This window comes from Aulonocara stuartgranti (genome assembly GCF_965226115.1).
Source record: "Aulonocara stuartgranti genome assembly, chromosome: 18".
NCBI lineage: Eukaryota > Metazoa > Chordata > Actinopteri > Cichliformes > Cichlidae > Aulonocara > Aulonocara stuartgranti.
This window is the reverse complement of record NC_138954.1, coordinates 35,706,260-35,721,148: the sequence shown is the minus strand read 5'-3', so window position 1 is coordinate 35,721,148 and position 14,889 is coordinate 35,706,260.

Genomic DNA, 14,889 nt, shown 5'->3' with positions numbered 1-14,889 from the left:
TTCCCATGTGATGTCTTTGTTGTGTGTGTAAGTCGGGGGGGGGGGGTCCTATTCCTCTGCGGGGCAACCTGCATATGGCCAATCAATCAATCAATCAATCAATCAATCAATCAATCAATCAATGTAAAAAAAGTTTATGAGAATCATTTTATATATTTTTCCATTGCATTACATTTGAATTTAACAGTTCAATCTTTCAAATAACGAACAAATATTTGTGCAATTATGATACATTTGTGAATGTACAAATGCATTTAAAAAACAAGAAAATTATGTTTTATTACATTTACAGAGATTTTACGTTAATTTACACTTGAAATGTAAAATCACAGTCTATTTATGTAAATTTAATGATATTCTAGAAAAACAGTACAAAACTGTAAAATACACAGTAAAATACTTTTATATTGCAATTTTTTTGTACAGTGTAGGAGGAAAAAAGTACTTTGTAACTTTCATTATTGACTACTCCAGATGTTGTAAAGTCTATTTCATAAGAGAAAAAACGGAAGTCCTGAGCAAGTTCAAAGAGTTTGAAAGAACCTTCTCAAATGAATGTGGGCAGGAAGTAATAAGACTCAGAACTGACAATGGTGGGGAATACACATCTAAAGAGTTTCAAGAATATTAGAAAGCTCAAGGCATCCACCATGAAATGACTGAAATGACACCACAGCAAAACGGTGTTGCAGAGAGAAAAAACAGAACTCTAGTGCAATCAGCTAGAAGCATGCTATCACATGCAAAGTTGCCAAACACATTCTGGGCAGAAGCTGTTGCTACTGCAGCTTACATACAGAATAGGCTCCCAACATCTGCTTTAAAGAACGAAACACCCTATCAGAGATGGTATGGAAAAAAACCAGACATTAGCCATATGAAAGTATTTGGATGTGTTGCTTATGCTCATGTTCCAGACACAGAGAGAAAGAAGCTGGACAAAAAGGCAGTGAAAGTTCCTGGGATAAGATAAGATAAGATAAGATAAGATAAGATAAGATAACCTTTATTAGTCCCACACGTGGGAAATTTGTTTTGTCACAGCAGGAGTGGACAGTGCAAAAGTTATGAGATATGCAACCAATGCAAAAGGCCACCGACTGGGATGAGGAGAAAAGAAAAATACTGATTCGACGAGATGTGGTCTTCAATGAAACAGATTCTCAATACAAACAAAGTGAAAATGATCTCTGTTTGGGGAATGAGGTGACACTACACACGGGTGAAAGACAAACAAGTACTGAGGAGACTGTCACCAGTGAAGCTGCAAAAGGAGATCAGCGGATCAGAAGACCACCAAACAGATATGGATTTGAGGAGTTTGCTGACGTAGTTACAGTTGATCATTATGCAAACATCTGTTGTGTCACAGAACCAAATACACTGGAAGAGGCTATGTCAAGTCCAAATGCAAAGGAGTGGAAAGAAGCAGCTGGTTTGCAATATGAGTCACTGCTGGAAAATGCCACATGGGATTTAGTGGATCTACCAAAGGATCGCAAAGCAGTTGGATCAAAATGGGTCTTTAAAGTTAAGCATCACAGTGATGGACAAGTGGAAAGATACAAGTGCAGACTTGTTGCCAAAGGCTATTCACAGATTTATGGTGCAGACTATGATGAAACATTCTCTCCAGTCGTACGATTTGGTTCAATTCGTACACTGTTATCATTTGCTGTGCAAAACAATCTAAATGTGCATCAAATGGATGTTGTGACTGCATTCTTGAATGGACACCTGGAAGAGGAAATCTACATGGAGCAGCCAGAGGGTTACATCAAACCTGGGCAGGAACATCTAGTGTGCAAACTAAACAAGTCAATATATGGACTGAAGCAGTCTCCACGTTGCTGGAGCAAAGCTTTTACAGAGTTCATGAAAAGCATTGGTTTTACACAGAGTACTTCAGATCAGTGTGTGTTTGTTAGAACAGGTCAGGAGTTGGAAATATTGGCTGTGTATGTTGATGATCTGAGTTTGATTACAGAATCAGCAGAGAGCATGAAGACCTTAAAGGACACTCTGAAGAAACACTACAAAATGAAGGACATGGGTGAGCTATCCTACATTCTGGGCATCTCAGTGGTCCAAGACAAGGACAAAAACCATGTTGCGCTTCATCAGAGACAGTATATTGAAGACATACTACAAACGTATGGAATGGACAGTGCCAATCCAGTAGCAGCTCCAGCTGACACAAATGTCAAATTAAGAAAGAGTGATGATGTCATTCAACCTGTAAACCCAAGCATGTATCAGTACATGGTTGGACGTTTATTGTATGCAGCCATGGCCACATGACCCGATATTGCACAAGCAGTGAGTGTGGTGTCAAGGTTCAATGCAAACCCAAACACTACACACCTGACAGCTGTGAAAAGAATCCTGAGATATTTGAAAGGAACTCTAAACCTGGGACTCAAATATCAAAGAACAGAAACAGGAACCTTGGTTGGGTATTCAGATGCTGATTGGGCAGGTGATCAGGACGATCGATGTTCTACAACTGGAAACATCTTTCTACTTGCAGGAGGTGCGGTCAGTTGGCTTAGCAAGAAACAAGCAACAGTTGCACTTTCAACTGCAGAGGCTGAGTATATTGCTTTGAGCCAAGCTGCACAAGAAGGAGTTTGGTTAAGACGACTACTAACTGAGCCTGGAATGGAGACCACAGCAACAGTGATCCTGGAGGACAATCAAGGAGCAATTGCAATCGCAGAAAATCCAGTTGATCATGCAAGAATAAAGCACATAGACATTCGTTACCACTACTTTCGTGAATGTGTGCAAAATGGACAAATCCAGCTGAAGTATTGCTGTACAGAAAACATGAAGGCTGACATCTTAACCAAACCACTGTCTAGACAAAAGTTTGAGTATCTCAGAGAGAAGATTGGACTGTGTTCAGTTTAAAAAGGGCTATCATATGCTTAACATGCCTATATTATGCTTATGTTAAGATGTCAAGCATATCTACACCGCATTCATTACTCCAAGGCAAGACTGGCCAAAATATTTCAAAACATAGATGCAAGCTGTGAGAGATGTAGAGATCCCTCTGCAGATTTAACACATATGTTTTGGTCATGTCCAACTTTAAAAGCCTACTGGTCAACAATTTTCAAAACATTGTCTGAAGCATTGAATGTTGAGCTTCAACCCAATGCAGCTATGGGTATATTTAGTGTCACAGATAGACGACATAGAACATTAAGGAAGAGTCATAAAAACATAATCGCTTTCACTACACTGCTTGCACTCAAGAAGGATATTATTGCATTGGAAGTCAAAAAAGCCACCCAAAGTGGCTTTGTTGTTTAGTGACCTGACACAATTTATACAGTTGGAAAAGATAAAGTACGCTCTCAAGGGGTCGAAGGAGAGATTCTTTGCCGTTTGGGATACATTGCTAAAACATTTAGAGAAAATTAAAACCATACCCACCTGATAGACGCTTGACAGCTGCTGTACATCCTTTTTCTGTATGATTGTGATTAATTTTGTGCAAATTATTGCCCTTTAAGTGCACATCTTCAAATATGGTGAATTTCCTTGTACGTCATTTAAATTCTGGATCGGCGTCCAACATGTTCTTGGGGTGGGGTAAATATATAAAAAGGAGCATTGTGGCCTTGCTACATGTATATCTTTGTACTACCATTGTTGATGCTCAATAAAAAAATGTCAGGCATATTGTAATGCAGAATAATAGTTTTGTCTAAGATGGACACAGTACATTTTTTTTCTTTTGTGTGAGTTCAAAACAAAAGAGAAAATGTTTTATTTTCTAGTAACACTGTGATATAGGTGCATATTTTTTTGGGGAAAGAAATAAACAATGCCAGTGAAGTAAGTGAACTCCATGGTAAAATTAAGTGGGAGTGTTGTAATAGTAATTTTACAATGTATGTTGAAGGGATATTACTGCCCTCTGTTGGTGTGTCTGTGCATTACATGCAATAAAAGGTGTTCGTTAAAAACATCAAACGCAACCATCGTCGGCCTGATCACTGCTGGAGAGGAGACGGCTTACAGGGAAGAGATGGCTCAGCTGGTGTCCTGGAGCCTGGAAAATAATCTCTCCTTAAATGCTGAGAGGACTAAGGAGATGATTATTGACACAAGAATGAGGAAAGACCAGCACGCCCCACTATGCATTAACGGGACTCAGGTGGGTGAAGACATTCAAACTCCTCGGCACCCACATCAGTGAGGATTTCACCTGGACTCATAACACACGGTAGATCATCAAATAGGCTCAACAACGACTCTTCTTCCTAAGGAAGCTGAGAAAATTTGGACTCACCTCAAAACTTCTCAGTAACTTTTACAGATGCACAGTGGAGAGTATCCTGACAAACTCCATCATAGTGTGGTACAGGAACAGCATCACTCAGGACAGGAAGGCTCTCTTAGCATGTTGGCAAAACTCATCTGTGGAGTACCACTCCCACCACTACAGGACATTTACAACACTCCTACCATCTAGCAGACGCTACAGGAGTGTGAAAGCAAGGACAACCAGACTAAAAAACAGTTTCTATCCACAGGCCATCAGGCTACTGAATCACTGACTATGTCGAACTGTTTATCCATAACTGTAAATTTGCACTTTTGTACACTTATACACAGCATAATACAACTGTAATTACCCCTAACCTGTAAATTTGCAATTCTGTACATATCTCTACATATACACTGTTGGGATTAAGTAATTTGCAGTGCCTCAATAATGCTATACTTTTTATTAATAAGTGTTATAAAGTTATATAGTGTAGTATTAAGTGGACACAGCCCTGAAAAATAAAGGTATGAGACCATGTGTCGCTCACGCTTTCCTGGGAAAATGTACATAAGAGGGGAGCATCTCTAGTGGAAAGTTACTGAGACACTGTTGTTCAGACTAGAATGAGAGAGCTTCTGTAATAAAACTGCTAAGTGCGCGTCACCATTTTGAGATCCGCGGCAACGTGTCATGCAGGACGCATCTCCCTCCTAGAAGTAATGTGAAAGAGAAATAAAGTGTTAAATGGTCTAGTGAGCAGTGTTTTGTCTTTCATCGGATGCCTCTGAGGAATCAAAAGAACTCGGTGAAGTGTTGATATTTAACAACACCTTAATATTGCATACTCTGTATAAATTATCACTGTGACATTGTTGCAGCCATTGCTGGACTGGTCATCGGGCATACCGGGCATTTATCAAGGAAGGTTTTGAGGAAATTGGGCCTTGCATCTTATTTTTAATGGATTTATCATTGTTAGTGGGCTGTGTCCCGACTGCTTTTAAACATGCGGTAGTGCACCCTGTTCTTAAAAAAAGTAATTTTGATCAGAAAGACTCTGCCAATTATAGGCCAATCTCGAAGCTTCCGTTTTTATCACAATTTTAGAGAAAGCCGTCTTTCTCCAAATACAGGCTTGCTTAGTTGCAAATAATATTACTGACAAATACCAGTCTGGCTTTAAGCCACACCATAGCACTGAAACGGCCCTGCTAAGAGTCTATAATGATCTTCTTGTATTTGCTGACTCTGGTTGCCCTGCCGTTTTAGTTTTATTGGATCTGTCTTCAGCCTTTGACATGGTTGATCATAATATACTCTTGAGGAGGCTAGAGCACATTGTAGGCATCACGCGTTCTGCCCTTAACTGGTTTAATTCTTACCTCACAGATAGATCCTTCTCTGTTGTGATGGGAGGATACTCTTCCTCTGTTGCCCCTCTCTGTTGTGGTGTGCCCCAGGGGTCTGTATTGGGTCCTTTATTATTCTCTTTGTATATGCTACCCTTGGGCTCCATATTTGAAAAATACAATATTTCTTATCACTTTTTACCAGTGTTGGTCAAGTTACTTGAAAAAAGTAATCAGTAATTAATTACTGATTACTTCCCCAAAAAAGTAATCCCTTTACTTTACTGATTACTTATTTTCAAAAGTAATTAATTACTTAGTTACTTTTTAAAAACACGATTTACAACCTGAAGAGGTGATAAAGTGATAGATCTTTCAGCCCAATTCTACTTTTTCTACATAATCCATCATACAAAATGTAATCAAATGGAAAAGTCTCTTTTTAAAACTTGTTTTATTAGTTTTAATCTTTTAACTTTATGCATCAAGCAAAGATTTAATTATCTGCAACATTCTCTGACTGGAAGAAATTAGTTTAACATTTAAACCTATTTTCTGCACATTCCAGCACATAAAATAAAATATTTTTTGTGTTTACACTCAGTCTTTCAAATAGATGCAAGTAAAACACAGCAGAAAATAAATAACATCAAAGACTCAGCGGTCCTGTTGCTCTATTTTCACCTGTAAAGCAGGAGTGGGGCAGGCGGAGGTTTACCCTGGTGCAGGTGTGCCGCGGTCAGTGGAAGGATACGGCAGTTTCTCTGTGAGTTTCCCATTACGTCGTAGCTACTCGGTGCTTGTTGGAAGTTTAGGGGTTTTTTCGCTGTAAAAAGAAGTTTTCTTCCCACGCACAGCGGACACTAATGTTTTTGTCACTTTTTATGGAATCAAACTCAAAGTAAGGTCAGTACTTCCACGCTTTAAACGCTGCACGCTCATACTCTCTCTGCACTCGATATGTGATCCATTGTTGATCTGCACACAGCTGTTGTCACTAACGTCGCACTCGCTTACGTCACTGTCATGAGACACTCTGGCAAAAAAAAAAAATCACGGTTTTAGTAACGCAGTAACGCAGCGTTCCTACGGAAAAGTAACGGTAATCTAATTACCGTTTTTGCAATAGTAATCCCTTACTTTACTCGTTACTTGAAAAAAGTAATCAGATTACGCGTTACAAGTAACGCGTTACTGCCCATCTCTGCTTTTTACACTGATGACATTCAAATCTATTGTCAACTGACTGATGATTTGGCAGCATCACTGACCTCCCTGAACGATTGCCTGAGAGAGGTTAAAGATTGGCTGCCAGAAAATTCTCTCGTTTTAAATGAGAAAAAAACTGAAGTTATGGTGTTCGACAGCCATGTTCCTCGAGACCAGCTTGTTGCCCTGCTGGGGCCCCTTGCTAACTCTCTCCCTGATTCTATGCGTAACCTGGGTGTCTGTTTGGATAGCTCCTTTAAGCTCGATAAGCAAGTATCATCTGTAGTTAAATCTGGTTTTTTTTTCAACTTCAAATTTCTAAAGCTAAGCATTATATACCACACAGGGACCTGGAAAAACATATCCATGCTTTTGTGACCTCCAGGTTAGATTATTGTAATTCTCTCTACTGTGGTCTCCAAGCCTTCTCTCTTCGAAGGCTGCAACTCGTTCAGAATGCTGCGGCTCGCCTTCTTACTGGAGCTAGGAAATTTGACCCTATTACTCCGGCTCTTGTTGATCTACATTGGTTACCAATCAAATATCGCATTGAGTTTAAAATCTCACTGACCTCCTCAATTTGTACACTCCTTGTTGCGCATTAAGATCATCAGGTGAATTACTCCTGGCCCAACCTAAGTTTAGACTGAACACCAGAGGCTATCGTGCCTTTGCTTCAGCTGCACCCAAGCTTTGGTACAGCCTCCCTGCTTCGATTCGAGCCTCGGACTCTATCTAGTCCTTTAAATCAAGATTGAAAGCATATCTATTTGACTTGGCTTTCCTGACTAGTTAATACCCTTTTAAATCTTTTAAATTTTAAACTTCTAAATCTTTTATTAAATTTATTATTTTATTATTAATTTTACTGCTGTTTTTGTCTTCTTAGCGGATTTTGTATTTATCTAACTCTCCTGGTCTGTTAGTGCCTCTATCCTGTCTGTGCTAGTGCCCGATTTGTACCCTGTTATTGACTTATGGTGACTCTCCATATTACTGTGAAGCACTTTGGTGTGCCTTCGGGTTTTTAAATGTGCTATATAAATAAAACTGTATTGTATTGTTTTTGCCGACGTGATTTTTCATTTTTATGGGCCGATGATTTGTTTTTGTTTGTTTGTTTGTTGTTTTGGGTTTTTTTTTATAACAGTATAAACAATGAAAGGTGGTGGATTGGCCAGATGCTGGCAGATGTGTAAAAATAACTCAGTTATTTGGAGCTTCCACAGAGGCAACAGGTGGATGAGAGAAAGGGGAGGCAGGAGGAGGAGAGACCCGAGGCGCCCACCAGTCCGAGTGTCAGGTGAACTGAGCTTCAGGTAAGAAGTTATGACCTGCAGTCTATCTGGGTCAGATATAAACCAAGTTTAGTTTATTTTCATAGTGCTCACTTTTTACCCTCAGTTACAATAACTCGTACTGCTACTAGCTAGCGAGACAGAGTTTCTATACAGCTGGGTGGTGCTATGATGTTACTGATGGTGAACATTATTTTATTCATAAGGTTAGTTAGTAGAGTTGCCAAATGTTCCGTAAAAAATGGAATCGTCTCGTATTCAGAGAAAATATTACGCGTTTCGTTTTGAGCTGAAAAAGACACAAAGCTGGATTTGTTCTGTCATTATGCTGCACAGCTGCCTCTTCTTCTCTCATTCTCTCTCCCTCCCTCTCCTGTTGCTACTTTAATCATGAAACTGATCGATGATCAGCTGATCGGCTTTTCTCTCTTGTTTATTTATCGCCCATTTTGTGCCAGAAAGAGGAAACCAGCGGATGTCGCGCTAAACAACAGCAGCACGTTTAAGCTTGATCAGCTGTTAGAATGTATTTAATATTAATTTCTAGTATCAGCTGATGTTTGCTGGAGCCACAGTGGTGAGAGGGAAACATGAAGATGAAACCAGGAGATGTCCTTACTGAATCATCAGAGCTGTGATGGAGAAACAGGTTTACCTTTTAGGTGACATGGATGAGTTGAAGTTATGAACTGTTTCTGAGAGACAAATAACACCAGGATCCTTTTCTAAGTAGCTGACAGGGGCGGGTCTAGCAAAGTGTTGCCAGGGGGGCAGGTAGGGCATTAACAGGGAAAGGGGGGCACAAAGTAATACCTTTCTTTCTTATTCTCATTTAAAATGTCTCACTTTTAATAAATAATTATCTGAATCTTACAACCAAAGTTTTTCTCTGATGTAAAATTTATAGAAATCATACATAGACCAACAAGACTGTACATCACTGTCACAACAGCGTCTTTTTTCATTCAAGGCTTTATGGCTTTTCCTATAATACCTCGTCAAAATGCCCGGGCCGATTTTTGTGTCCCAGTCCAGCCCTGCGCACGACATGCAGTGAATTAATCTGAGAAGGTGCATTAAAAAATAAATGGCCGGGCCAGCGGTGCACATCGCAAATTAGCTTGCATAGACACATTAGTTGTTCCTCTTCTTAATGACAGTATCTTAACTAACAACCCCAACTACCAGATTCAACTTGTAATTGGCTAAAAATAACTTCGCCTACCGGTGAGAGGGACGTTGCTAGCTGGCAGTTTTTTCAAGCGATGTTAAAATTTTCACATTCCAACACTTCAAATGCTTCAGGAGCATCCATCAGCATGCCATCAGTTAACCCTTCGCATGCCACAGCTGGCACGCGTGCCCAGTCCTGTCCTGGACCATGGTGCTGACACTCACCAGTCCCCGGCCCCCTTCCTTCCGCTTAGCGTACAGCCTCAGGGTGCTGGACTTGGGGTGAAACCCTCCATGCATGGTTAGGAGTTTCCTGGTCTTGATGTCAGCAGCTTTTATCTCTTCCTTTGGCCAACTTATTATCCCAGCAGGGCACCTGATCACGGGCAGGGCGTAGGTGTTGATGGCCCGGATCTTGTTCTTACCGTTCAGCTGACTCCTCAGGACTTGCCTGACCCTCTGCAGGTACTTGGTGGTTGCAGCTTTTCTAGCGGCCTCTTCATGGTTCCTACTCACCTGCGGGATCCCCAGGTACTTGTAACTGTCCTCTATGTCTGCAATGTTGCCTTCTGGTAGTTCAATCCCCTCAGTTCTGACTACCTTCCCTCTCTTTGTTACCATCCGACTACACTTCTCCAGTCCGAACCACATTCCAATGTCATTGCTGTATATACTGATGGTGTGGATCAGTGAATCGATGTCTCGTTCACTCTTGGCATACAGCTTGATGTCATCCATGTACAGGAGGTGTCTGACAACTGTTTCATTCCATAGTCGGTACCCGTAACCAGTCTTGTTAATGATCTCACTGAGGGGGTTCAGGCCTATGCAGAACAGCAGTGGGGACATTGCATGTCCTTGGTAGATCCTGCACTTGATGGTGACTTGTGCTATGGGTCTTGAAGATTCCATAGGTCCCTCATCCTATTAATGACTGTGCCACATTGCAACAACAATGTTGCAAATTCTGTTTATTCAAAGTGTCTTTACTGCCTTCTTCTTAAATGAGAAAAAACATCTGCTGTTACAGATGAGAAAGCACTTGTTTTAACCAACACCTCGCACAATGTCAAGACATCTTACGATTGCTCACTTTGAGACCAAGAGTTTAATGAAATGAACCAAATTTATTCTATAATACTGTCTGGAACGTAACCTTTCAGAAGGTGAGTCGTGATATTAAAAAGTCCCTGCATGTTATAAATGAACTGTTCCTCATTTTAAAAAGAATTTGAATGTCCCTGTCTGGGACCCATTGAAGACTAATTGCTTGCAGCTTCAAAATGTAGTATGTTCTTATTTATAGTATGATATCGTATAATATAGTATGTTATTCTTACATAATTTCTTTATGAATATTTATTGTTAGAATACATATTTTGGATCACAAAAACAAGTACTGAACACTTACTATATCATCATTTAGTTATGATGATGCTCATTGCTACAATAGTCATTTTCATATACATTTCCTAAACATCATTTTGAATTCGTATTGGAAAGACTCATTTTGGAAAGCCTTGTAAAAAAAGCAAAAAACCATTTGTACTTCACTTATATAGCACGCTTGACAATACTACAGATAATGTTTACACATCTTCAGTAAGCTAGCCTCACACTGAAACACAGTTTATATAATTGAACAGATACAAAATGAAACAGGTTCTAAAACATTAAAGTCTAGTTATCAGGGAGAAGTCTATGGTTTCTTTGCATCATAATTCAAACATTACTGAGGTAGAAAGAAAATTACCAGATTTAGACAGTTACATCTCTGACATGTATTGACAAAAAATACACTTCTGGAATTTTGTACATGCCATTTTTCAATAAAAATAACATTTAAAAAGTTTGTTTTGCTCTCATAAAGAAAACAAATCCTAAATGTCATGCAGTCATGCAGATGCATGCCATAAGCTGAAGAACTCTCACTCTTTTCTCAATTTTATTATACAGCCAAATTTCCATCATTACTGAAAATTTTTTAAAAAAAATTGGGGGTCATTAACTACAGGACTTACATTGCCGGTAACCTGGTAATAGATTATAGTAGCGAAAACAAGCCCAAGGTTTAAATCGTTGAATCTAGGACAACATTTTAAGTTAAAGTTTAGACCTGTTAACACACACACACACACACACACACACACACACACACACACACACACACACACACAAGCTTCTTTATATTTTGTTTACAAGTAAGGCAAAATCAAAGTCTTTAGGAAAAGTCCTCCAGGCTGATTGAACAGCTTTAAAAAGCTTTTGTTTTGATGTTGGCTGCCTTTTGTTTCATTTGCTGTCAACACAATCCCTGGATTCTGGGATTGTGCTCCACTGTGTGCTAACCAGGTATGGTTTTATTGGTTTATTCACTGGTTTGGAATCACCGAGCCTCATTTACAAACAGTGCAAATGCACAATTTTTTACAGGAAAATCTGTGATTTATCAGTATTTTCATAACTGAATTTCTTTGTATTTTGCAAACAAATGTTGTAACCCCTCTGACAATGGATAACAAACAAATCACAGCCTGGCTGCAGTAGGAATTTGAATTTGCTACAAAAAACAATACCCCCCCCCCCCCCCCCCCCAATTATTATAGCCTTATTTACAGTTTTCCAAATGATCATATACCACAAAATAAATAGCACAGGTAAAGAAAACAAAAACACTAAATGAAAACAGTGTATTCAGCACATGTATAAACTGACAGCTTAGAGTACTCAGCCTTCTTGGAGTACCTGGGTGTGGTGCTTGAGGGTCGTCCTACTGCGAGACTGCAATGCTCATGTGAGCAACGAAAGTGAGACCTGGAGGGGCGTGACTGGGAGGAATGGCCTGCCAGATCTGAACCTGAGCGGTGTTCAATTCAATTAAATTCAATTTTATTTATACAGCGCCATAACACAACAGTCACCTCAAAGTGTTTCATATTCCAAGGTAGACCCTACAATAAGTGTTGTGTTGACTTCTGTGCAAATAACAATTTGTCCATTACAAACACAATGTTTGAACATAAGGACAGACTGTGGCACCAGGACACCCTAGGCCGCAGGTCGATGATTGACTTTGTAATCCTATCATCAGGGTGGCTGTAGCTCAGGCAGTAGAGCAGGTCATCTACTGATCGGAAGGTTGGTGGTTTGATTCCTGGCTGCCAAATATCCTTGGGCAAGATACTAACCTTCATACGCCGATGGATTCATCAGTGTATGAAGGTGTGTGTGAATGTTAGTTAGAAAGCACTTACGTAGAAAATGTGTTTGTGTGAATGCTTTACAAGTTGTGTAAAGCGCTTTGAGTCCACGGAAGAGTAGAAAAGCGCTATATAAGAACCAGCCCATTTACCATCTTTGGCTATATGTTCTGGACACTCAGGTGAAGAGAGGCGCTGATCACCACCTGGTGAGTTGGATCAAGTGGTGGAGGAGATCTGTGGGGCACATGAATATATAGTGATGTTGTGCTGGGAATGCCACATCTTCAACTCCCACATTGGGCAGAACTTTGACAGCATTCCAAAGGATGCTGGGGAGAAGAAGGAGGAGTCCTATTGGGATTGATTACCCTGTGGGACTTTGGATTTAATTTTTTTTGATTGATTCGTACCAACGGGCCAAGTGGAAAAATTGGACCAGTTCTTTATCCTCTCAAGGATACTTGAGGGTGCATGGGAGTTTGCCCAGTCTACATGTGTTTTGTGGACCTGGAGAAGGCATTTGACTGTTTCTTAGTGTTGTGTGGGAGGTGCTTCAGGAATAAGCGGTGTCTGGCCTGTTGCTATTCGCCATTCAGTCCTTATACGACTTGCAATTGCGCGGTCCACATTGCCGGCAATAAATCAGACTTGTTCTCTCCAAGGAGAGAAGTATTGAAGTCTTGGGGAGAGGGGAAAATGAGATCGACAGACAGATTGGTGCTGCGGCTGCAGTGATGTGGACGCTGTACCGGTTCGTAATGGTCTGCGTCCCTAACCCTCAACTATGGTCACAAGCTTTGATGGCGGAATAAGCTTTCTCCAAAGGGTGGCTGGCTTCTCCCTTAGAGAAAGGGTGAAGAGTCTGGCCATCCGGGAGGGACTCAGAGTAAAGCTGCTACACCTCCATATTGAAAGGCGGCAGTTCAGGTTGTAAGGGCAGCTGACAAGAATGCCCCCTGGGCGCCTCCTTGGTGAGGCAGAGGGGCAGACCCAGGAATCCTAAAGAGATTAGGAGGAGGTGGCTGGGGAGAGGGAGCTGCTGCCCCCCGCGACCCCGGATAAGCGCAAACAAACAAACAAAAAATATATGGATGCAAAGAGGTGTGGGAGTCAACCTTCATCCACTCATTTTCTTCCACTTATGTGGGACAGGGTCATGGGGCAGAGGCCTAAGGAGAGCCGCCTAGACCTCCCTCAATCCTGCTACCTCCTCCAGCTTATTTGAGGGAACACCAAACCTGTCTTTACCACAACAGAGTGGCGGGCAGCATCCACAGCCTCATCTATTAATTTAAAAATATTCCATTAATCTGTGTTTTATTGTTTCTTAAATGTTCTTATTTTTCCACTGAAAATGACTTCTACCATTGCTGGATGTGATCATTTACAATATATATGTTTTTGGTACTACACCCTTGATGCTGAAGAATCTGGATTTTCTGTTTTCATTGCATTGAGCTTTTCATATGAGGCTGACAGATTACTCCATGTGGTCCTTGTCCTCCGTCTGTTAGTCATAGCGCCTTTTTCAAATTTTCTTTCTTACTTGAGCGAAAATAAGTGTTTCAGGGGAAATGAACTCCTGCATTTCAGACTCAGTATCGCTTTTTATTTATTTTTAAAAAGTCATCACTCCTGTGGAAACACTTTGGAAAGCTTCCACCTTGGACCTCAGACATTATTATTTAATTTTGTGCAGTCACACTTTCTCCTTATTTCCTGCCTAGAGGTGCAGGCGTCTCTCTTTACCACATCATCACCACTTTCTCCACTTCATCTGGAGGGAAATGTGTCCTTATGTAGAAAATTGGGGCGGGTCAGTCTGCAGATAGTATGCAAACTGTATTCTACAAGGTTGTTGATTCCGAACACTTCAGATTTATTAATGTTGGACACGATGTATCATGCTTCCTTGAGGTTTATTACCAATTGTAAATACCTGACCCATCACTGTGATTTGTACTTAAGAGTAAAATGGCCTTCTTTGGCCATTAGAAGACAGGGGCATTGGTACACTTTTATTTACAAAGCTATGCTTGGATTGCTGCCTCCTTATATTTGTACTTTGGTCACAAGGACAAATAGTGGTTCTTACTCCTTGCGCTCAAATGATCAGCTGCTGTTGTCTGTTCCCCTTGTCCGCACAGAGCTGGGTAAGAAAGCCTTTGTCCACTCTGCGCCTTTTTCATGGAACATGTTACAGAAAGACTGGAAACTAACTGAATTGTTGTCTTTAAATGTTTTTAAAACTAAACTCAAAGGCCTACAGGCTGCCTCAATAATGTGTAATTGTTTTGTGTAATTTTAACTTTGTTTGTTCGTATGTATTTGTCTTGAAATGTGCTGCCTCTTGGCCAGGACTCCCTTGAAAA